The sequence below is a fragment of the Bombus affinis genome, chromosome 10, assembly GCF_024516045.1.
Source record: "Bombus affinis isolate iyBomAffi1 chromosome 10, iyBomAffi1.2, whole genome shotgun sequence".
NCBI lineage: Eukaryota > Metazoa > Arthropoda > Insecta > Hymenoptera > Apidae > Bombus > Bombus affinis.
The window spans coordinates 621,302-646,138 of NC_066353.1; the positions used below are offsets into that span (position 1 = coordinate 621,302).

General features: G+C 37.3%; 1 protein-coding gene across 5 annotated transcripts in view; it reads left to right on the top strand.

Annotated features, from left to right (window-relative positions):
* The window catches only part of LOC126921207 (prolyl 4-hydroxylase subunit alpha-1), a 369,220-nt gene that overhangs the window by 268,343 nt on the left and 76,040 nt on the right, over positions 1 to 24,837 (top strand). For 2 of the 5 annotated variants that reach the window (XM_050732547.1, XM_050732549.1), the window contains one exon: positions 3,206 to 3,274. The exons of the other annotated variants lie outside the window; for them this stretch is intronic. The gene's annotated coding sequence lies outside the window, so the exon portion shown is untranslated. The remainder of the gene's footprint in view (positions 1 to 3,205; positions 3,275 to 24,837) is intronic. 5 annotated transcript variants of the gene reach the window in all.

Consider the following 24,837-nt stretch of genomic DNA (forward strand, 5'->3'; position numbering starts at 1 on the left):
ATATAATATTCTATAAATTCATGGAATACAATTGTAGTTGCTAATAATCCTTCCAAGTGTGGATACCACGGTAAATAAATAAATTGAAAACGAATATTTTGTTATTGTATCTACTGATAATGAACGGGAAATTGTGAGAAATTGTAAATTATTTGTCGAGGTTGACAGAAGAACGAGCGGATGAACTTCTAATCGAAAAATATATTGAAATAAGTATAGGTATAAATATAAGAACAGGTATAATGTATGCTGATCCAGATCCTCACTTTTACAGTGTTACAATGCAACAGAGGAAAGGGAGCACGTTCATATATTTATAGCAAAAGACATTTCCAAAAAGTTAACCTTGGTGTGTAGTTCTAGCTGAAGACTACAAGAAACACCAATAGAGATGTACTTATAGCTCTTTTGTTTCTAGATCTTCTAATCCGAAACAAAATTTCGATTCGTTTTCAAATATTTACCTTCACTCTTCACTCGCGTTTATACTACGAGAAAAAGAAACGGAAGAGATTTAAGAAGAGACGAACGAACGGAGTAGCATTATAGAGTCCATATACAAATACGCGATTTGTCGAACGTATTTCACTCACGCGCATGGAATCACTGCGTTTCCCTGTTCTCGATTCAATATTTCCCTCGCCTTCGTGCCGATTTCTCCTCCATACCTGCTCCAACCTTTTCCCTATCCCCTGTGTTTCTTCCGTACTGTCACCCTTTCCTCAGTTTCTCTCTCCCTCTCTCTTTCTTCTTTTACACTGCGTAGAACAGGATGCAGACGAGCTGGCCGAAGAATTCGTCGCACGTCGTGCCGCAGACAGGCTTTTCAGAAACGCATTTGCACATGACGAGCAGTCGGCGAGGCAACAGAGAGACGACAAGGAAACCGGCCAGGTGGTTTGATAGAGAAAACGAGACGACACGCGAGAGCAAGAACGAGGGTGAACAGATCAACGGTGTCTGTCATCGAACAGACGTCATGGGGATGGCGAAGAGGGTGGAGAACGTTTTCCTTACGCATCGCCGACAACCGAGCACTTTCAATCTGGGATTTTTTGTTGGAGCCTTCGTTCTTGCATAGAAACGAGGACAAATTTTCATACGATATCCCTCCACGTTTGTTTTGGTGTTTGTTAAACAGCAAAACTGTATTGCGTTTTTTATTTTTTTTTATTAAAATCTCTTAACAAACAATTTTTTATTTTTCATGATATAAAGCGATTGTAGCAGTAAGGAGACAGCATTCTATGTTTAGGTTATAATACTTTTAGATTGGACGAGATATTTACAGAAAGAGAAACAAAGATATAGATTTCAAAACGTTATTTAATTTTCCTAATTAATTAAAATTCCGTTGTCAAAATTCCAAATCAGTCTTAAAATTCCAAGAAATAGGTGAAACAGAAACAGGACAAAGATTTGCTTGTTATAATATGTTTACTTTTAATTGAACTGAACTTTAACTCTGCTGAACTGTACCAAATCTGTTTCCCTAAATCTGAAAGCGAAGAACATTGTCCTGTCGTTCTGACTATTGTAGAAAATCTGTCACGAAGCAGATTGAATTATAACTTTTGTTGACCTTAATTTTTATGAAATTTAGTTTTCTTTGGCGGAGAAGAAAATTAAGAATGGTTGGGGAAAAAAAGAAGCGAATTCATTAGGAATTATCTCGTCTTCGTTCTCTTTTCATTTAATTAGTGTGGTAAAATGGAGAAGATTTTTGATTCTTTTTGGGAGTTGAGAACGAAGCCCGGGTAAATGAGAAACTACGACCAAAAGGGTAATGAGCACGACGAACGTGATAAAGCGCGGCAAATTCGGCGAATATCGAGTGCACACGCGATCTTAAACGACAAATGCAGGAAATTACGGGCAAGCAATGTGTGAACGCTGGGAAAAATAATGAGAACGCAAATACGATGCGTCGAATCGAACTAAATCATTAGAATTGGGAAAACACGGGCCATTGTAAATATTTAATTGGCAATTTATCTACCGATGTCTCGTTTGTTATTTAGGTAATTACGTACAGACAATAAACACAGGAAATAGTAATATAAATGGATAAATGGTTTTCAACAAACAACAATAATTAAAAAGAATGTCTTCTAGACTTTATTTGTTCTTAATTATGTTACACGAATTCTAACATCAAAGGACATAGAGTTTGTGGAGAAATAAAATCGAACTACACGCAATTACGTTATCGAACGAACGCAATTATTCGACATCACAAAGAAACTTCTTATATAGAGTGAGATTTTACTCATGGTAGTCTTTGAAGGTTACATTTAACCTAGACTTCGTAGTGAAAGACGTTAAAAACGATTCTCGTTGCAACCAAGGAAATTACAAAAATCAGTACGACCTTTAAATAAAAAAAGGAGAAAACTCTCGAAAACAATACAAAATACATACAAGAGAGTCCTTACAGTGGAAGCGAAGCAATGTAACTCGTACAAAAATGAAAGAAATACTTGAGAAACAGAAAAAAAAAGGATGCAGAAGGCAACCGTTGGAGGAAAGAAGGGAAATTGAACAGAAAATCAAAGGAAACGTAGCAGGGAAACTTCATAAAGCGATCGAGTTTAAAGGGAACGAAACTCGAAAGGATACATTATATGATTGAAAGGGGGAAAAAAATAGAAAGAAAACAAAGTAAGAGCTGCTGGGAAGCAACATGAACAAAAGTAGTCGGATGAACAACCAAGCGGAAAACAATGATCACTCGAAACGGAAGATAAAGGAGCAAGCCAAAGACGTCCGAGAAGATAATCGAAAAGTGAAGGGCTGAAAGGATGGTGACGCTATGGATTACGAGACAAAGAAAAATGAAGGATTCGCAAGATAGTTCCTGGGAATAATGGTGGAAAATTTTATGGAATCGCTAGGCGTAATTGCAGGCATGCGCAGCTGAGGAAGCTGTGGAATTATTAAAAGGGAGAAAGATGGAGCGAAGGAAGGAAAGAGCCGAGAGATTAATGCTGTCACGCGAAAAGCTGTCAGAAATCGCGATGGCGGACGTGAATCGAACTTTCCTTACTCGCTGTTCTCGCAGGAACAGTATTATTCTGTGGAGAATGTAATTTTACTGTGAAAATCCTGCGCTTCTTCGCCGCCCTACCGTCTCGTTCTGTCGTGAATTAATATGATTCTATGTGGTTCGCCAATGTTCTTAAAGATTCTTTTCTTTCCTTTGCAGATCCTCGACGAGTATCAAAGAACATTTGTTCAAACTATCGTGGATTAATTAAGAAAAGAAATTAAACAGGTAAGTGTGACGTTCATGTTGTGTTTTATTAGATCTAGGATTTGTTTAATGATATTCAAAAGGAGAATCGTTATTATCGTTTCTTCTTCATATGGTTTATCTATTGATGAAGTACATTGCTTTGTCGATAACAAGTTGAATAGTGATTTTGCTATTTTACATAATCTTTTACTTAAAAGTGTTGGTGCTTTTGTTTTAAGGATTTTTACATACGTAAAATAGACGTTGAAGTGAATTATTGTTAAATATACAAAATTGTTTGGAGCCAAAAATTACACGAAACAAAAGAAGAATCAAAGATTGATGTCATTAGATGCATGCTTACAACGATTTCAAATATATCGTTAAAGAAGGAAAGACTATAACACATTTTCTATGTCCAAATATGTTATTCATTTTTCTCGAATCAAAAGCCAATAATGCAACTAACAAGCAAACATTTGAAAACCGAGTTTAGTGACATTATAATATAACATATAACAGTAGACAATTTCCTAAGAAATATTCAACAGGTATATCTTTCTACTATCCATATTGAAACGGAAAGACATCTCAAAAATTGAGAATTGAAGTCGTATTTTGAAAATTATATCTTGGAAATTAAAACACGTAGGAACAAATTTTTCTCTTGTTACTGTGACTCTTTTATCGTCCATTAAATCCGTTTTCATTTGAAGATCGAATGGCTATGTCTCGTTATTTGTTCGCGAATAATTCTACGAAAATACAGTAAATCCAATTTAATGAAAAGAATGACAAAGAGAGAACCGTGAAATCTCGATTCACCGGTTATTTGTTTGTTCATAAAAGCGCCCGATCTACGAATATCTCGATCGATCCATTCCCTCTATCGGCTTATTTGTCCCCTGAATCTGGAAGAACCTTGATTTGTTTGCCTCGTGATACCCAAGAGCTTTGGTCCCACGATGAAAAATAAATTTTTCCCATGGACCGCCGATAATCAGATTAATTAGCTGAGAAACAATTTTGTGCGTTTGTACGACGAGGCTGATCGAATTGTTCTCGAAATCTTCTCGCTTTGGTACTTGAAATTATTATCATTTTATTTATCTTTAATATATCATCAACGAGATCCTGTAATATAAATTAGACGTTTGATATCAGTATTATTAATTATTATCTTAATTAAGGGGAATTATTTACATTGAATTTATAAAATATTTGATAATTAAATGAATTAAAATTCTTTTAAACGTGGTTGTTTTAAAAAATTCTCTGTCGAATGTAAAAAAGGAAATAATCGTGATTTCCATTTCTTTGTTAAAACGGATTAATAACAGAGATAAAATGAAACGTTCTCTGAGCTTATTATACAGTTAAAATGTCTGATGGATTTAAAGAAAATTTATAGAACGTAAAACCAACCCTTCTATATATATGCATAGCCAGGAATGTATAGAAGTAATTTTTGCATTTCTACCAGAATCAAATTAATTTTTCCCTTTTATTTTCTCCAATTTTCTTAGTTCGCAAACATTTTCCCAAGCTGTGTATGCAATTTATTCGAGAAGTACCGAAAATAAGTGAAGTAAAAATGGAAAATAAACGAAATAAGGACGCAAAACGTAGACTGGAAACGAGGGATGGGCAAGCAATCATCTCTAAAGTCTTGCTACTTCGTTTTAGTTTCTTCGGAACGGTTAAAACCACGATACGATTCCCAAAGGTCTTTACAGCAAAGTTGCAATCCCTTTTTGGACGCGAATTCGGCATGATGTATCGGCAAGACCTCCACAAGGATGTATTATTCATCGACGCAGCCATCTATCTCGTCATTTTATCTTCTTCCGTTTGATCCTTCCTTCTTATTTTTGCGATCGAACATGTTGGAACTTCGATAGCCCTGCTTTGCATTTATGAGTCCCGTTCCTGCCGGAGTTTCAGCGATTGATGCGATTTTAGCGACCTCACGGAGGAACCAGGGGACGATTTTTCCTTGCAAGTTATTCCGATCGTGTGTCTCGTTATTTTAGCTTCGCGGATGATTTGATAAATTGAAGAATGTCAGTAAAAGAAAGTGGCAAAATAATAGAAATGAATAATCCATATTTTTATTGTAATAATTGGAAAATAATTTGAAGGAAGGAAGAGAGAGAGAGAGGTTTTTTTTTAAGAGAATTAAGATTAGGAAACTTAGTAAACTGCAAATTTTGGTTTCCTAATTTTTTGGATTCCTACACGAGATACAGATAACGTTTTAACAATTTCAATTTTCCACCGATATAATAATTTTAATTCTCGAATACTGACGCCAGGTTATTTGTTATTATAATTCGATATGCGCTCGTATGAAAGTACTGGCAGCTTCAATTTTCCCCCAACCTTGGAATTTTTATTTTCGATTTTTTCATGCCTTGCATAAATCTGTTTCTTTTAACATACAGGATGCATACGTATCACAATCTTCCAATTTTTAATTTTTTTAACACCGAACCCTAATCTACCGCAATCTAATGAAACCTAATTTTTACTTACTTACAGAAAAACGATTCATTATACAAGATACACAATAATTATACTCTCAAAATGCCAAGAGAAAAGCACAAAGATCGCCTGGAAACTTGAGAAATATATATTTCCTTTCATAACAATAATTACTTCACATTCCATCGAAACTACCCTAATTTCTATCTTGTGCGTGGATTTTTCCTATTGTCCCTCTCACCTCTAAACTGTTCTCTTTTAATCGACTAATATTCTGACCACAAAACGTCCATAAATATCCATCGTTTCGTAGAGCACAGATTGCGAATATTTTAATAAGAACTTCGAGGGTTGGAGAACGAAAAGGTCACGTTATTAGAAAAAGAAATCGAGAAAGAAGAAGGAGAAGAGAGACTATGGCGAAAGATTATTTTGGATATTCTGTCGTGGCTTTATAAGCCGCTGCTGTGGGATAAGGGCGAAAGAGGCTGATATTAAAGCTTCCTATTCCGCGGATCTTCCTCGTGCAACATTAACCCTAGGAATACCGTGCTCTCTGTGTAGGAATGTTCTTAGCCTAGCTTATTAAATTTCCCCGAGTTTTATATACTGACGTCCGCTTCATTGCTGTTGTAATATCCCGGGTTTCCTTGATTCTTCCCTCGGAATCCATCCAGCCTTTGTGAATCTCGTGATAGATAATGGTAAAATAATCGATGATATAATTCCGAATTATATTTAATTCTTCAATTCTGCAAGTGTAACATAATAGTTTAGAAAATTGAAAAATTAACCTTCTCTCTGAGGTAAAACAACTAGGGAGTTAATTATTTTTACATTTGCAAACGACTCCTTTTCTCTTCAAAAAAAAAAAGAAAAAAAAAGAAAGAAGAAAATACATGAACATCGTTTCTTTCGAAGAAGAACCCTCTTCCATGACCCTCTTGTACGCATCGACAATTTCACCCTAAGGCAGGACCTTAAACTCCGCTTCTTTCTTTTTATCCATAGAAATCCTCCTTACGTTCTCCCCGTTTTCGTCGAAAATTGCCTCGCTCTCGTGACTTCTCACACAGCTTCTCCATCGAAATCGCAACATCCTGCAGCAAACTGTACGAACGAAGCGAACCAAATTAGATCTAAAGAACGAATGAAAAAAGAAACAAAAGGCAAAGGAAAAATTACCGACACACCGTGCGCTGTGCAATTTTGATCTTATTATTCGGTAATATCATCAGTCTATAAGTTATGTAAATATAAACAATAATTCTTCTGAAACTCGATGGAGGATCGATAAAAATCGTTTGTAGATCAAAGCACAATTGCTTGAAAATTATCCCGCTCAATCGATTGAGGATCGCCAATCGATGGTTGAAGACCAGATTTCTGATTACATATGTTCCGCGAAAATGTTAAAAGTTGCACATAATCTCTGCTTTCTTTACTAAATCAACAAAGTATCTAACGAAATCGAAGGAAGGATAAATCATTTTTACACGACACTCACGAAAAAATGAGAAGATTGTTCCCAGCATCGGCATCATTTACTCAAACGTCATTATGTATGTGACAAAGAAATAAATGTTCAAGATATTTTCACTCATCTCAGATCCCCTGATATCGAGTTTCAGGAAAACTGCACATTATGTGTATCTTTTTATCTTTGTCCGGATTCCACATTTAAACACCGCACTCTGGAACGTGAGAACGTGGCCTACAAACGTGCGAACGTTGCCTGGGAACGCACGAACGTGGCAAACGTAGCCTGCGAATTTTGATTTTCATCCCGAATCGTTGTTCGAATTCCGTCGGCTTAAATTCTGCCACGCGGGAGAAACAGCAAGCGCATAAAGCCAGATCGAAAAACCACCGAATAGTCGTGGAAAAACCGTAAGTCTCCGAGGGGGTTGCAATGGATTTGATGTAAAGAAAAGAAGGAGAGCAAGAGAGAGACAGACAGACAGACAGATAGAGAGAAAATGTTTAAAAATCTCGAAGACGCACGGTTGTTTTCGCGAACGACCAACGTGGACACAAAAGCCATGGTTTTCGCGCAGCTTCCGCTTCCTTCTTTCCACTTATTTTCACCCCTTCATCCCTCGCTTCTTCTACCTTTCGCCTCGCCAAGGGGAAGAAGGAACGCCAGCCTGATAAAAGCGAGCGTCGACACGGGGGAAAACGCGATATGAATTATTATCGAGCGTTTGTGCATGCAGCGGCGAAAGGTTGCCGACTCACCCCTGTTTGTGAAGTATAATTTCGAAGGTTCGCTGACAGGTGGATCGTTGGATTTTTTGCGAGACGGTGGCTGTTTTGCGAGCTCGAGGATCGACTTCGCGAGGAGACTGTTCAACTTTCGAGTATAGTCGATGGGGGGCGAGGGTTGAAAAGTTGATGCTTGAGAGAGAGAGATGGAGGGAGATGTTTGCTCGAGAAGTTTTGGTTTCGATTGTTTTTTGAGGATGTGGCTTTAGGATGAAGTGATTTTTTGTCCTTTGTAGTCTACCTCCTTCCAAGGGTAGAAACGTTCGTATAATGCTGTTTGTATTTGTCGTACATACAGTGGTAATTGAATAAGATTTTGAATTTGCTTTTGTCCCATTTCGTCAATCGTCGTTTGTCTTACGTGACTCGTAGAGACGCAGAAAAGAGAAAGCCAAAGAGGGAAAAAAGGAAGACGTCTGTGTGTAAATTGTAATTACTGATCAAAATAAGATTTTGAATTTACGCGGGATATTTTCATTCGAAATTCTTTCGGAACTCGCACAAATTACAGAAATGAAGAAGGAAAATGGAAGATAATAAAACACAGGAAGGTTTGTGCATAAATTACTACTGATCGAAATTAGATCTTAGATTCTACTCGCTAGACTTGAATTTAAAATCCTGTTAAACTTTTTATGATTCATGAAGAAACGTTAGACTAACAATTATTTCAACAGTTCTTTCCTATTATTCTGTACACTCGACATTTACATTCAATGTGCGAGGAACAGACTATTAAAGAAATTCACGCGAGCTTTGAAGAGGAAGGCTGGTCATACTTGCAACTGAACGTGTGTGATAACCGACTGTAGCCATAACTGATACGTTTGACAGACCGATGCCTAATTACCTCAATGCTCGCAGTCCAATTACAAACAGACTACCGGCGGATGCCTGATTGCTTCCAGAGTACTTGATGCTTCACTGCTGTCTGACTGCTAGCTGGTTGCAAGTTTGATCGTTCTAAAGGATTTCAAATGACCATTGATGCACCAACGAATCCTCATAACGCTCTTTCGTTTCCTATGTGTTGGTTGGATGAATGATCTCGTATCCCTAATTTCTGTTTCTATACTACAATGTAAATAATATCCGAGTATCGTTATTTATTTAACTTTTACAGTGAAAGTGAAGAAAAAAATTGTAAAAGTATCTCAAAATAATTTCCAATATTATCTGTCTCGCTTAATGCTTACAAATACATTTGAAAGAAATATAATTGAAACATAAAAATAATCTTTTTCTGGCCTTAAGATGGATTCATCCCCGAAGTTTGAGAAGAAGATTGAGAAGTTTTCATGCGAATTTCAGTTTAAGCCAGACGTTTATACGAATTCAGACAGTCTGTGTCTCAGCTGAAAAGTTCAGACTGAAGATATGAGACGTGCGTGGCGCTGAACGTGTTAATTCGTATCGAACCGTCTGCTACAAATTTAACTTGTCCACGAAACTTTCGCGAAACGATCGTACGCTCGCTACAATGCCCGCAAATTCGACTTATCCACAGCTCACGCTTCCGGTAAACGACCTATGTGCCCACCCACGCGTATTTGTTCCGCCGAAACAACAAATTTCACTCGTCTCCCGGAAACGCGTGAAAAAAATAAAGCGAAACAAAATTGAAACAACAATAAAAAAAAGATACATAGAAAAATAGAGGATTGGAAAACGAACTGTCGTGCAGATTACAACATAGTAGGTCTGTTAAAAAGCAACGAATTGGTGGCACGTGAAAACACAAATACGAACCCTCACGGAATCGAACAAAATTAACAAAATAAAAAAAGGGACAACATGAAACGTTTGGATGTTTTCGCATTCACTCGTGAAAAAAAGAGATGAAAAGCAAGTGAATGAAAAAAGGAGACTGGGAAACTAAAAAAAAAATTTTTTAAATAAACAGAAAGAGGAAGAGGATAGATAAACGCTTAAACATTTCCGTGTTGAATCGTGAGAAAGGCCAATCGAGCAGCGAAAAGATAAGGAAACACGAAGTCAAACAAAATTTAGAGAAATAAAAGGGGAAGGAGGAAACACGCTTGTAAAATTTTCACGCTGATTTAATAACCCGCTTGTAGCCAAAAAGAAAAAAAAGAAAAGGAACAGAAAATAAGAAAAATAAGAAATACGAGGTCAGAAGTTACAATAGACGCGCGTGGTCGAGTGTGAATATCATCCAATAGAAACTGGTCGATTACAAATGGAAAACGACGCGTTACAAATCGCGAAATTAGCATTTCCCCCGGCGCGGCCGTTTCCGATTTTCACGCTGGTGTCCCGAAACGACAATCGGCCGTCGGTTTTGCAATTTCAGCGTGGCTGCAGACTCCGTTTGCGGTAATCCGCAATGGCAGTCCCCGTGATATCGCAATTATGACGCTTCTGAATAAATTAGTCGGCCGTCACGCACGGCTGTACACCGCGTTTAACTCGATACCCGTGGTCCACGTGTCACGCATCCGATACTACGTTAACTCACTTCCGTTTCACGTCCTATGAGAGCTCATCAATTTTTGACACGGTCGAAGAATCGTTCGATGGCTCTGGTTTACGCGGTTCTCTACAAAGAAGAGTTTTCGTTATGTGGGTAGAATTGTCCAAGTTTTGATGAAGTATCTGTATGAAATCTGTTGAGCTGTCGAGGTCATTTACCCCACCAGTACTGGCGTAAGATGTGTACTTAAACTTTTTAAAGTTTTATCTCTATTTCTTTTCTCCATTTAAAAAGATATTTTTCTTATTCTTCGAAGCATCATAAATATAAATTTCAAATTATAATTTGAATTAAGTGGAATTTTAATGTTCTATAGGACTCAGCGGACTATAGGAGCTGGTACATTTTTGACACGGTAAAAGAATCATTCGAATTTTTGTGCAAAATTTTGCAGCCTAACGTTGAGGATAAGATTATTTCGAATAACGTAACAAGGTGACGAATAAATTCGACCTATTTATTATTCATGAATAACAACTTCGACGAACAACTTATGAATAATGAATTAGTTTATCCGTTGGCAAATAATTTGGTAAATAATTTGGTAAATAATTTTCTACCAACGCTGGTGTGTAACATTCAAGTCGCAGTATACAGGGTTGAAATATTAAATGCAGACTTTTCTACGGTCTCCTCGTTAATTGAATATGTAACGAATCGAACTGAATAATCCAATTGGTTGTTTTTTCGTGAACAAATTCGATTTATTTATTAATTAGAATGTGTAACCTTTTTAACGAAATCGACTACACTTTTGTTTTCTTTTTTTCTTTCAAATGTCACATTAAAAATCTAACTGGAGCGATATACATCATCCGTAATATCGTACAAGAAAAAACTTTCAACGAGAATTGAAGAGGATATCGATGTTTCCGCGCTGGCTTTTAACAAATAAAATAAAATTTTATTTCGTTGTCCACTAAAAAATATGATTATAATTCTCCTCGATTTCTGTTTTTGCCGTTGGAAAAAAATTGTAATTGCTAGTCTTTCCTATAAATAAAACTACATAAATTTAATTATAGAAAGTTAAAAGTGAATAAAGGTCACGATATATGTCATGTAGAAAGTTCTAAATTTCCCGGAGAATTTATAGTCGATAAACCTGACACGGAAATAAATCGAACGTCAAACGTTGAGAAAAAGGACGTCAACTCTAATTCCGTTTCCATTAGTCTAAATCTAAAAGAGTGCACCGTTCGAGCTCAATCCCTTCTGTTTCAGGCCTTGTCGATATTTTAAATCCACTATTAACTGACACTTTCAACTATACAGAGCGTCCTATTTTAATACAGCGATGTACAGATAATTTGGATCGGAACAATCTAAAAAATAGATCAAGTAAAATTGACTGAAAGAAAATAGTTTTCAAAGGTCATTAGATCAAGGAAAGTGTCACGGATATTGGCAGAGATGTTAATTCACCTTATGCTTATTCAGTACACGAAGAGTTTTAACTCTTTCGAGAAGGGCTTTCTTCGCAATAAACACAATAATGTAATAATACAAACTATGATACACTTAAGCTGGGTAAGTGTCGATTAATCATATTATTTTGACTAAGATGGATGGATTTTATAATTAGTGTTAAAAGCACATATAGGATCGCTCACCACTTTCTTGAACCACGTACGTATATTTGGTTCTATAAAATGATAAATGTCGGTGGATCAAAAAATTTCCAACGCAAAGTCAAAAAATATTGATCAAATTTGTGGCAAAGCATATTTTCAATATGCGTTATATTAAAATGAGTATATATGTAGGATTTTTTTATTTATTTAGAAATATTAAAAATTATAGTTCCCAATGATTTCTATTCTATATGCTAATTTTATTGATCGATAGATCTATTTAGAATGGATTAAGCAGGAAAGGATTAAGCAGGTTATTTAACATGAACTAAATACAGTAATGTGCTATATCTAAGACAACTAAATACAATAAACAGTAATAAATATAATACAATACAATAAACAATTCGACTGAAGGACCGACGGCATATTGATGGGCCGCTCGGTCCATTGAAGTTCCCAGACCCTTTTGACCTATCGGCACTTAGGCTTTCTCGCAATATTGTTTATGGTTCACCCGATATTTCTTAGGCCATTTGTCCACGATACTACATATTGGTCGTCCGAAAAGTTTCTTTCGTTTTATAAGGAAATAATGGACGCACAACATTTTCCGTTTTATATTATTTTATCGAATTACTTATGCTCCATTTTGTTCTATCAAAATAAAGATCACAACGTTCGACGGATTAGGTTTCATATTTGTATAAAAATGCGTTGTTGTAAAAGACGTGTCTGTAAAAGAAAGACACTTTTCGGACAATCTATATATGAACTGATTGTATTAAAACTTTTAAACTGTGCCAGCTTTGAATCAAAACGATAAAGCGTGAACGAACGGCGTTTATTTGGAAATTTGAAATAGAGCAGCGTGAAAAGAAAGTTCTCGAAACGCATTCCATTCCAAGTATAGATACGATCCTGTGTATATTATTTGATAAATTGAAGAAACTTCATACCCTATATAACTTATCGATACGTTCACGATATTAGCAGTATATCGAATTAAATATAACGTGTCGGTATTACCGATAACATGATCGATAGCGGTAGCTTTAATTTTATAAACAGAACCAGATTAAAATATCATATAATCAAGGAACGTACACTGAGAAATAATCCGAACATAAAAATGCATCGTACGTACGTAAAATAAATTTTCACATAGAATGAAACTGTAAACTAAATTATCAAAAATAATCAAACTGTGAAATAACAAATTTCCAATATCCTGTATCGTTTCTCCTTCAGATAATTCCTTGCTTCGAATTCATGAAAGTAAAAAGAAATACGTAGCACAGTTCCACTTAAAAGAGAAGCGAAATTGCAATTTGCAAGTGCATAGCACACTCTGCACCCTTTTTCCGAACATACGAACAGAAATTCCAGTTGTGCGTGATAGTAGAGGTTCGCGAGCACGCTATTCCGTCGCGACGTAAAGCAAAGAAGAAAGAAACAACGTGGAAAGAGCGTGAAACCCTGGTGAATATCAATTTAAAACCACTTTTCGGCGCATCCCTTGGATTGCTTACGTGTATGACGGTTGTTTGTAATCCAGCAGCCGTTCGAGGCCAGGTTGTTGCTTTATCATTTCCTTCCTGCGTGCATCGCTGCACCAGCACCGTTGCTCCCCCTTGTCGTCGTCCAATTTGTCTCTGTGCATTTCTGGTATTATGCGTGATGCATAATACACTGGTACGCGACGAACCTATGCGCGCACGCGCCTAATTCAGTTCGTCGAAGATGCAACGCGGGTGGCACGTGTTTGTCACCGATGTCAGTATAAAGGCCTCTTGTTCAAATCGCTACGGTTTTGGAGTAATCGTGCTGTACAATTTGGCAAATTTGTTTATCTTTAGTTTTGATACTAGCCTTATGTAAATAAATAAAACGCGGAGCTTGTAGTAAAGAAGCAAAATATATGAAAAAATATTCTGTAACATTTGTTCATGCCATTTACGAAGAAATAATAATTCACATTTGGCAGGTGTTTCTTTTTATTTTTATTTTTAATACTGGAATTATCTATAACTAAAGTATAAAACTACCAAAGAAGCCGAAATGAAAGATACGATATACGAGGAAGAAGACGAACCTTTATACGTAGAATTTATAAAAGATCAGTGAAATATTCAAGAATTCATCGTGATACGACAGTAAAATTTCTCTGAGAAATTATGAATTGGTCATTATGACCACTCTCAGAGTTCTCGATGGAGCGGACAGATCGTGCGAATTAACTGTTGGAAATTCAACCTGGTAATAGTAATAATACTAAAAACCTGCATTTGATTATGGATCGATCCTGATTCTGCAGAGTTAATTAATATTTGTACTTGTTATTAGATATACTTGACCTAATTAAATCTCTATTCCCCAATTTCAGTGTTTGCCAACCTATTTTGCGCTGCTATTCCCTTTTAACCCACGACCTTCGCCCTATATGCATAAGAAACATTCTTAATAAAACGTGACAAGTTATTTCCATCTAATGCGACAATGTAGCCATATTAAGATGCCTTTAATTAAAAATGAATTCGACGACTCTTTAGAAAACGTTGCACGATCTTCAGGCAGAAAACTCGACCTCTGACTCCTCTCTCTTCTTTCTTTCCTCGTTCGTCCTCTCTTTATTTCCTTCTTTCACCTTCGCTTTTCTTCCATTTGGTACTATAACATTATACAACAAAGTTCTTCCTGGTTTTAACTTCAGCAAATAACACGATACAAATTTTCCTCTAGTAATGGAGAATCACTTTCCAAGAGAGCAACAGCATCGTACCCAGTCGTTTGTTACTTTTGCCCAGGTAATTGTGCGGCAAAGTGACATCGGCATGGTCTAGATTCCAACACCGACGAACAAAGGGCTGTCACGAAAATATGACGCTCGTGGGGGTGCGTTATTATTCAGAAAATTATTAATGCTGACCTCTTCTCCCTATCTCTATTCCTCTCTCTCTCTCTCTCTCTCTCTCTCTCTCGCTTACTCTCTCTTCCATTCTGTTCCCCAGCTAGCTGGGGTTGTTATTACCGGAACAATTACTTGCTACGCGGCTTGTTTAATGTAATAAGCCGCGATACGCCCTGGAACGTATATACAGTTCGGTAATTGCGAACCGGAGCCGATATCCGAGATATCGAATCTTTCCACAGCTTCCGCCGGAACAACTGACAACAATTTTCCAACGCCAAATGTTGCGAAATTGTTAATTACTCCGCGAGAAAAGCTTCATCTTCCATTAGATTAGTTCCCCGAGAACTTTGATAAAAAGTCGTTTAAAATACAGTTCGTACGCTTCGGAATATTTGACCGACGAAAAGGCTGCGGATATTTACAAACTCGTATTTCTATGAATAGTTAAAAAATTGTACCTATGTGTAGGCGATAAAACGTTGTAACCTGTCTCGAGGATCCGTATCAGACATCGGTGTTCGCGGCGGACCGAGCGCCGATAATCTAAACATTCTCTGACATCGAACCGTTGATGACCGGTTTCGATCAGTCGCCGAGCAAATATCAAAAGGTTCAGACTTCGGTCGCCTCTGCGGCATTAATCCTTTCGCTTCGGCAGTCCAGTCCGCCGAAGTACTGTCACTGAACGGAAGCGCGCGCCAGGAATGCGCACAGTGTGCGTGGTTGCTGTATATACGTTTTCCTAAGTCTTAAATAACAATAATTCTTGTAAGAACCGTATATGAGTTATCGTTTCACTGTCAATAGATTTAACAGATTTTTTAGCACGAAACAGTATACGGTCGTTTGAATTTTTGAAATATATTGCATAAAACGTTTTGATGTTGTTTCAACAATGAGTAACATTTAAGAAGTGATTAATTCAATATATCAATAAAATCAATAGAAAATGTTTTGCCGATAACGAAAAAATATATTATTGACTACAAATGACACTGGTGTATGCCCGATATATGGAGTGCCGAACCCAGCATTCGTCGCGTGGTCGCCGCCTATAAGCGGCACTCGAAGCGAAAGGATTAAATAGCCAAGTAAATGGACATGACTGGTTTTTTTTCAACCATTGAACCATCTCCCTATGTATGTTTTAATCGTACAGTTAATGATTTTTATAAATATAATCAATTTGCATAATAAATATAATCAATCAATATGCAATTACGAAGTTGCATAATCGACGAAAAGAGGCATAAAGTTAAATCAAGATATACACGTTGAAATTATACTTAACAAGATTACACGTCATATCACAACGTTCAAAAGGGAAACTTTATGAAACTCCAAGTTTCTATAACCCGACTAGAATATCAATTAAAACTACCACTAGGCTACCTTCTTCTCAACTCTATTCATTAATTCCATCCATTCCATAAATATCCCCGAAATGAATGAAAAGATAGGAAGCTCCGAAAGAAGCTCCAAAACTACCCCTTCCTTATTCGAATTTCATCCGATAAGACCGTAGCGCAGCGTGAACCACGGGCTCGTTAACCAGTCTACGGAGTTATCACAATTTTCTAACACCTGCCTGCCTCCCTGCAAATAGGGTTGATTTACAATCGCGAGAATCGATCGCGAAAACACGGGGAATAGCAGACGTAGACAGATAGATAGATAGAAAGAGAGAGAGAGAGAGAGAGAACGAAAGCCGCTAGGCGGTTCGAGTTCTCGCGAATAGGATCGTAAATTGCAGCCCGGACTGGGATTCAAGCGTCGGAATCAGCGGATAAATTCCCGCAGGCCTGGCCCACGTTATTTATTCATTTATTTGCTTATTTATTTACTTGTACCGGCCAGTTATACTGAAGCCGGAATTACGAGCCACACGCAGTTGTGGATACCGGGGCACTGCCAGTAATCTAAAATTCATTTTCGGGATGAATCCGGAATGAACGCCACACGATACGCCGACTAGTTCGCCGAAGTTCCATCGTTCTCCGATCCTCGTGGATCCTCCACAGACGGGACCCCGTTGTCTCAAATTCTGCACGCGACTTCCCCTCGAATCGAGGGCCATTTCCCCTTTTATTCTTTCTCTCGTTTCCCTTTATTCGAATATGCACAGTTGCACACGCCACACCAGGGGGAGGGAGTTTCCTGTTTTTCTTACTTCTTTTCTTCCCCATATCGCAATCTCGAATAACTACCCGGCCAGACATTGATTTATTTTACCGAATTTGCTGGACTTTTGTATTCCTTCCAGGAATTCGGAACGAAAGACGAAGGGGTTGTTTGTCGCTGCTACTTTGCATTCTTCATCCACGATCGTGTCATTTTGCCGGCGAATTCGTAAGCAGGATATTGCGGTGGCTTTCGGTATTCATTTCCTTCTTTATTTTTATGTTCTCTAGTTTATTTTTCTCTTGTTTGGCATTCTTCTGTGAATTTTCTTTTACTCGGAATTTTAGCGTCATTCTCCTAACATTTTTCTCCAATCTTAACGACTACCGTGCAACTACAAGGAAAGGGAAGCTTTCGTTTCTCGTCGATACGATTTTTATTTTCTCCGTGAACTTTTCTGCAATTTTACGCTTTTGTTCTCTTTTATATATTTTCCTCGTCGCTGTCGAAAATTTTATATTTTTCGCTGCTTTTGCTTAGCAAGTTCCAAAGCGAGAGTATTCAAAATTCTACACATTTCCATTTCATTCATTCTCCTCTTTTCGTTTGTTTTCCAATCATAGGGGTTATCGTTTCTTAGTTCGACAAAAATCACGAGTCGCAGCCGGGCAAAGTTCATTTGTAGCAAATCCCAAGCGTTTCCTCCGGCAGAAAACATTTTTCGCAGCGGGGGATTCGAACTGAGGCCCTTTTCGCGGAAGTCGAGAGTTCTACACTCTCAAGCAAGACTCCTCCTACGTTTTCTTCTTTTCGGTTGGGGATATGTTCCTTTTACACAAATTCGTAGGACTACGAAATACCTTTTCATGATCATACTCCCGGTATGCACTACACGACATGAATATCTCCAAACACGAGGCAAGAACGTGTACAGCTATCATTTTCGTTGGTAAAGGGGAAATTACAAGGGTCGAGTTCTAAGCAAATATCTTCCTGCACCGAGAAATCTTTTTCAATTTTTCACGGTAAGTAGAGGACCTTTTTAGTACAACTTTCTGAAAGGTATAATATATGTACAGCGTCGTTACTCGGATTTATTTATGAGACATCTTCGCGTAATATGGACTATTTTGCGAGACCTTCTGACATTCCAGGTTTATAAGGAACATCAGGTATTTCTGAAGTAAATGCAAAGTGTAAGATCACAAGAGAAAACGTGACAGGTACACCTCTGTCGATTTTCATATTTTAATGTCGCTTTATGAAACGCACAGGGATATTTTGACATAAAGCAAAGATGAGAAGAAATTGTTAGATTCAGAAATATGGTTCAGAAATACGGTTGCAGTTTTGTAGAAATTAATAGTATAACTGCTAAGACAAAGAACAATTAAATAATATCTTTAATGTGATGACGAGCAATATGTTGAAAATTATGAAAATGATGAAAAAATAGACGTTTGGCGCCAAAATAAAATAAAATGACACTTTTGGTAATAAGCAGTTTATAGACAGTGTATACCAAAAATAATAGTTGGATTAAAACTGCTATCATACAGAAGATGGAGAACATAGTAAAGCAGCATTTTAATTAATAAAATAATTTCTGAAATATTAAAGTATAATATAAAATAATAGAATAGTGGAATAGAATTCGATGATTTATTATAAGAATATGTTAAAGTATTATGCCTGAAATATTCTATGAACTTTCTATTCTTACGATCAGATCTTTAACAATATAGAAATATCTCTGTACTTCGTACCTCTGACAATTATAAGAAAAGAGAAGAGCAGAAACTTTGTTCCAACTTCGAACGCAAGTTTCTCGACTCCGTTATATCCACGGAAACTACCTTCGAACAAAAACATTGTCTAACTAAATTCTTCCATTGTACTCATTTTCAACCAAACCTCCGCAAACTCGATGAATCTGATTTGGAAAGAATTCAACAAATAAAAAGCATTAATCTAATCATACCGCGCAGTAAAACGTATAAATCCGTGCACAATAGGAGGCTTAATTGCTCGCGAGATTGCGCGATCGTCGAAAAGAACGTAACGTATCAACAAACTGGCACAAACCAGCCGTTTGAACGATGTTCGTGATTTCATTTCCTCTTACTTCGGTGGTAATGCACGATGTGTACGTGCGATTTAATTCGATGCTCGTTTCCTTTCAAAGCAAGAATCCAGCCAGAACAGAAACAAAACAAAACAGAAGGAGGAGGAATAGGAAAAAAACGAAGTAGAAGAGAAAAAGACAACAGGACGCAACGTCGACGAGCGGAGAACAAAAGGGGGTGGGCGGAACAAAGGAGGTGGAAAGCGAAGCCACAGAGAAACAAACCAGCGGTGCGATTGTTCGTTCGTTGCGTGGGCGGTTGAAGGCACGATTCGCATTGTCGTTCCAAGTTTTCGACGATTGTTTCAGCGAACGAAGGTAGCAGCCGATACACGGGATCGGGAAAACGTCGGCTCCGTTTCAAACCTCCTCTCTCTCTCTCTCTTTCTCTCTGTATTCCAGCCAGTACCCCATTTTTCCCCTCTATCCTCTCTCGCGTAGGCTTTTTCCCTACGTCTCGCGACCCTTCCACCGCGGAACGGGAAATATGGATTGAAAAAAGGAAACGGCGATGCTCCCGGGAGCGGCTTACTGAACGCAAAAATCGCCGCCATCCCCTTTGTTCCGTGATTTTTATTGCAACCGTCGTGCAGACGTCGACTCGAGGTCTAGCCTCCTCTCTTCCTGTCGAGGATTCGACGACTATTGGGAATTTCCTTTGTCGGTTTAGACTGTATGGACTTTTCACGGTGGAATTCCTGAGGATTAGACTTTTGGTTTCTGTTACAATCCTCGCACAGACATCGATTCGAGGGATAGTTTATGTCTGCGGGGAATTGCAGTGTTATTAGGAGTATTCCTCGTGGTTTCGATTCTTTGCGTTCGATTTAGACTCTAAGACTTTTTAATTCTAGAATTCTTGCTGGAAATTAGGCTTTTAATTTGAACTGCGATATTCGCAACAGATATTATTCGATGGATAATTTCTTTCTATAAATAATTGGACTATTTTCAAATTTTCAGAGACGTTCCTTTCGTTCTTCTTGTTGGTTTTAAATCACGTGGTTTTTTAATGGTAGAATTCTGATTGAAGGGAGATTAAACTTTAAATTTCTCCGTGTACAAGAACTGAAAGTTTCTTCCTGTACAAGATCCAACGTCTATCGGAAATATTCTTTGTGGCTTTATCTGCTCTTGCTTATTTTATAGCGGCTTTTTAATGTTGGGATTTTTGTCGAGGATTACACTTCTGATTTTTATTACGATTGTCCCGCAGGTATCCACTTTAGCTGCGGATTCTCCCTCAGGAGTACAAGCAGAGTTGTTTTTATAGCTTTTGCTTCTCTTGTTGATTTTAGATCGTACAATTTGTTCATCGTACAATTCTTATCGCGTACAAGACTCGTATCATTGTATTGATTTTACTTTGTTAATTCGAATCTATCTGACAATTATGTCTTGTACGAAGAGTTTAAAAATCTGTGGATCCTTTGCTTTACTTGTTCTTAAATATCATTCAATAAAATAGATGAAAGATAAATCTTGAAATATTCCACTACATTAAAAAGCTTCGGATAGTACCTAACTAAAACAGTCTTCGCCAAAAGTGGGAAATCCAGCTCAAGCGAAACTTCCCAACATCTGCAACTAGTCTAGAGTCTAGAGATTACGAGATCAGAGGAGCGACGTACCAGTTCAAGGATGTCCCGTTAATTGCAAGACAAATTTCTAGGAAACGCAAGAACAAGTGGAAACTTTCCAACCAGTTTAACTCTGTTGCTCTACTTGAACCATTTCCGATCCAATCGTTTTTATTGAATTCTCTAATTTTCTTATAATTTCAAGACTGATATAGTCAAATCGTTAACACGTGAAAGGAATCTCTTTTAAAAATTTTGTTGTCTCGAAAAGGACAATTTTTCAATAGAACACGTACCATTAGAATGAAAAGAGTTTGATTCATTTATATTCGCGCGTATAATAATTATTCTATTGCAGAACCGGTGTTCCCTCTGTTTATTTTATTTTATATTTTACATAGATTCGTTATATCCTTAGTAAACATTGCTGCAAAATCAACGCCCTCCCTTTTTCTCTTTCTTCCCTTTTCATCTCGTTTCATTACGCATCTAATGGTATAGCCCTTAATGAACGAGATAAATAAATAAGTAAATTTCCTTTCGTTATCGATGCTAAACTGACCGAAACCAACGACTAAACAGGCAAAAACTTTCAGGGGAGATACACACTGATATGTCTAGTATCTAGAACACACACAGCCGCGTACATTAGTGCATAGACAGGAATACAGGCCGCTATCACTTTGCAAGAAGTTTAAGTTTAATTACTGGCTGATATGCGGCTCCGGTTGGGAACTGTTTACGGGAAACTCGCGAATGACCGCGGACACCGCAGCTTTCGGGAGCCCACGGAATGTATTAAAAGCTCGACGAACTTGACGAAACTTTCGCTACCAGTTAATGATACCAGTTAAAGGGGGAATCGTGTTACGATGTACCACCACGATGGCACTCCATGGAATTGTTCTTTCGTGGAATTTCACGAAGGGAGCTTTGAAAATGTTGCAAAGGATTTTAATTCACGAATAGTTTGATCGTTGATACCAACTTTCCTGTTTTTAATTATTGGTTTGATTTTTACTAATTCCTTCCATTGCGGAGAATTTAGAGAAACTTCGAATGTAATTCTCCGAATGTAACATTTGACAAACGTGTTTTCATCTTGCTCCTCTTTTCTTCTTTCCTTGCGAACGCAGTAATACTCTATTCGTAACCAAGTTCGATCGTATTAAGTTTAAATTGATTTTATCGAACACCAGGAATATGTATATTATTATTTACGTGATACTATTCGAGTCGATATCTGATACACAAGAACGATGACGCGCTACATTCTTTCAATTTTCGTCAAAAATCGATTCTTCTAACACGAAAATAATTAGGCAGAATCAACTGCTATTAGAACACATTGTGTTTCAATCCATCGTCTATCTATTTTTCTTCTCATTTTCCAGCAAATCCAATGCAAACCAAAGTTTGTTAAATCCTTACCACTGTATACTGCTCAGATTTTCGAAAATTTACGAAAATTTTGGCGAACGACGTTTCTACGGAAAAGCTCTCACAATTTCGTTACGAAACAACGCCATTTCCACTCTTATCCTTCCTCCGACTTTATTTCCCATTTTTAATTACTCTCCCTCTTCCAACCACTTCATTTCGTCGCCCTTTCCTCTCTTCGCTTTCACAGTCATCCATTCCACTTCCATTTCCAAGCTTGGTTCCCCCGTTGGTTCCTTCTTTTTTGTCATTCCTCGTTCACCTCCCCACCTCTTTCGCTTGCATTTTCCAGACACTGCGTTTCGAGCACATGATTTACTCAGACTGCACGCGCTACCCAAACGGAAAGGGAACCGGAAATAATGATTTAAGCGGGCAACGCGGCTACCGATTCGGCGCGAAAATATTTGCGAATGTTTTTTCGATCGCGATTCTCTATCCTTTTTTCGCTTCTTCGAAAAATATCCGTATTTGTGCGGCCTTTTCAATTCTTTTCCTTTTTTGTTGCCTTTTTTTTATTACAATTATTTTTCATAGCAAAATATTAATTCTTTCTTCGATAAGTTGATTCTTCTCGAATTTTATACACACGTTTTATCTTGGCAGACTCTACGAATTGAAGTATTTCGATATAGAATAGTACACTATAACCTATTGAATCTTTCTAAAATATCATATCGAAAAATATGACTCACTGATTAGCGCGTTTTTTATATTACTACGCAATTTGTCTGCGTTGGAATTTTTTTAGTCGACAGCATCTATCGACTAGAAAAGAATTTGCGAGCATTCAACGTGTTAATATTCACCGCTGCAATTTTAATCCCTTCATAGCGTAGCATGAGAAAGAGAGAGAGAGAGAGAGAGAGAGACTCGTGAAAACTGTCAAATATAGGAAAATGCAAGAGTATTTAGAATTCTGTACTAATGACATTTGCGGACGAACCGTAATTTTGACATTTCCGACTCAATCTGCAGAGTAAAAGAACGTCCATTTGTAGAAGTTTGCCAGCAAATATTCAGTCGTTGCAATCATGGTTAAAATATGTGAAAACTCCATAGTAAATCGTTTAATCCACACATTTGCATACTGGTTTCGTGTCAATTTTGCGAACATTTCAAGAATACAGAACGTGACGTGATATTTTATGTTTTAACGCTATGGTGCTAATTCGGAAATACCAAAGGAAAAGCTACTGAGAAGGATGATACAATTATCTCTTCCGCAATTGTGAATTACAGCGAAGACAAAAGAGGAGAACAGTGGATGCAGTGTTTCGTGTGTGAGATTTGGATACACCGTAAATTTATTGATTACGATCGTGGAAGACCCACCTGTAGCTACTGCAAGTAAATTTTAAGGCATAGAATTGATATTTACCTGGTACGGTTGCTTCTGATGCTGTGATTTTTGTTAGAGATCGCAAGAGAATATAATTTTATTATCTATTTGCTTTATAATTTTATATGGCGAAGGTAAATTGGAATACCGCTGCTCAAAATTTCCTGCACCGTAAAAATCTTTGCTTTACGTCATTTTGTACTTGGACCAAAGTTTCAGAGATATTTTTTTGCCCTCTATTACCGAGAGCTTGAAATAGAGAAGTTTATTAGTTTCCTCATGATACTATGCAGTTTTATTCGCTCCCATTCTCTGCCGTAACTTTTTATTCACTTTAAAGAAGCTGGTACAACGATGATTATTAAAATTTGTTACGACACGTCGAAGTTATGTATTTTCTGTATCTGATATCACAAAATGACGAAATCTAGCGACGATAGAAAAATAATTATTTTCTACGTTATTTGTTCGAATCCACGCTAAAAATTCTACGAAAACACACGCAGTTGTAGGAAAGCCGAAAATGATCACAGATTTATAATTCTGGCGGAAAATAAATAGGAAAATCCGAGGCATAGAAGATTACAAATTTTGATAGGGGTAGAATTTTTCCGAGTAAATTTTCAGTTGTGCGAGATGATTAAGTAAAAATTTGCAAGAATCTAGAAACGTTCGGTCTTTCTGTTGGAATAAAAACAAGTTGGCCCGGTGAAATTCGCTTCTGCGCCACGGATTACACGAGCTGGCCGCAAAATGAGAAATTCCTGTTTGCCTTTGGCCCCACTGTCGGTCTCCCTTCACGCAAATTCTATTAACCAACGGAAATATTTAACGTATCTCCGTTTCGAGCGCGGCGGACTGCTCTGAGCAAAAAGTGCGGACGCTCGTAATGTCGCTCTTAACTCCGTCGACGTTTTCAAATGAATCGTTCTACCGTTTTCGGATAAGTAATAAGTCACTGTTTGAAGGAACGTTTAAACAGATTAATAAGACTTGTTTTACTAGCGGACTGTGTCGTAAAATTCTACGCAAACAAGCGTACGCAATTTTCTGAAGATAGACGAGCGTGTCAAGAAATTAATCGAAGAATTCTAAGAATTACAATAATTTTGCTTTAAATATTTTATCAAAATAGAAGATTAAAATTTCTAGAATTGTTGAGTTTACAGATCGTTAGGAAGACAGAAGAAAGATATTTCTTGTACTTATCCGTTGAATCATGAAATGAAATAAATAAAAGAAAATGATAAGTAAAGAATTACA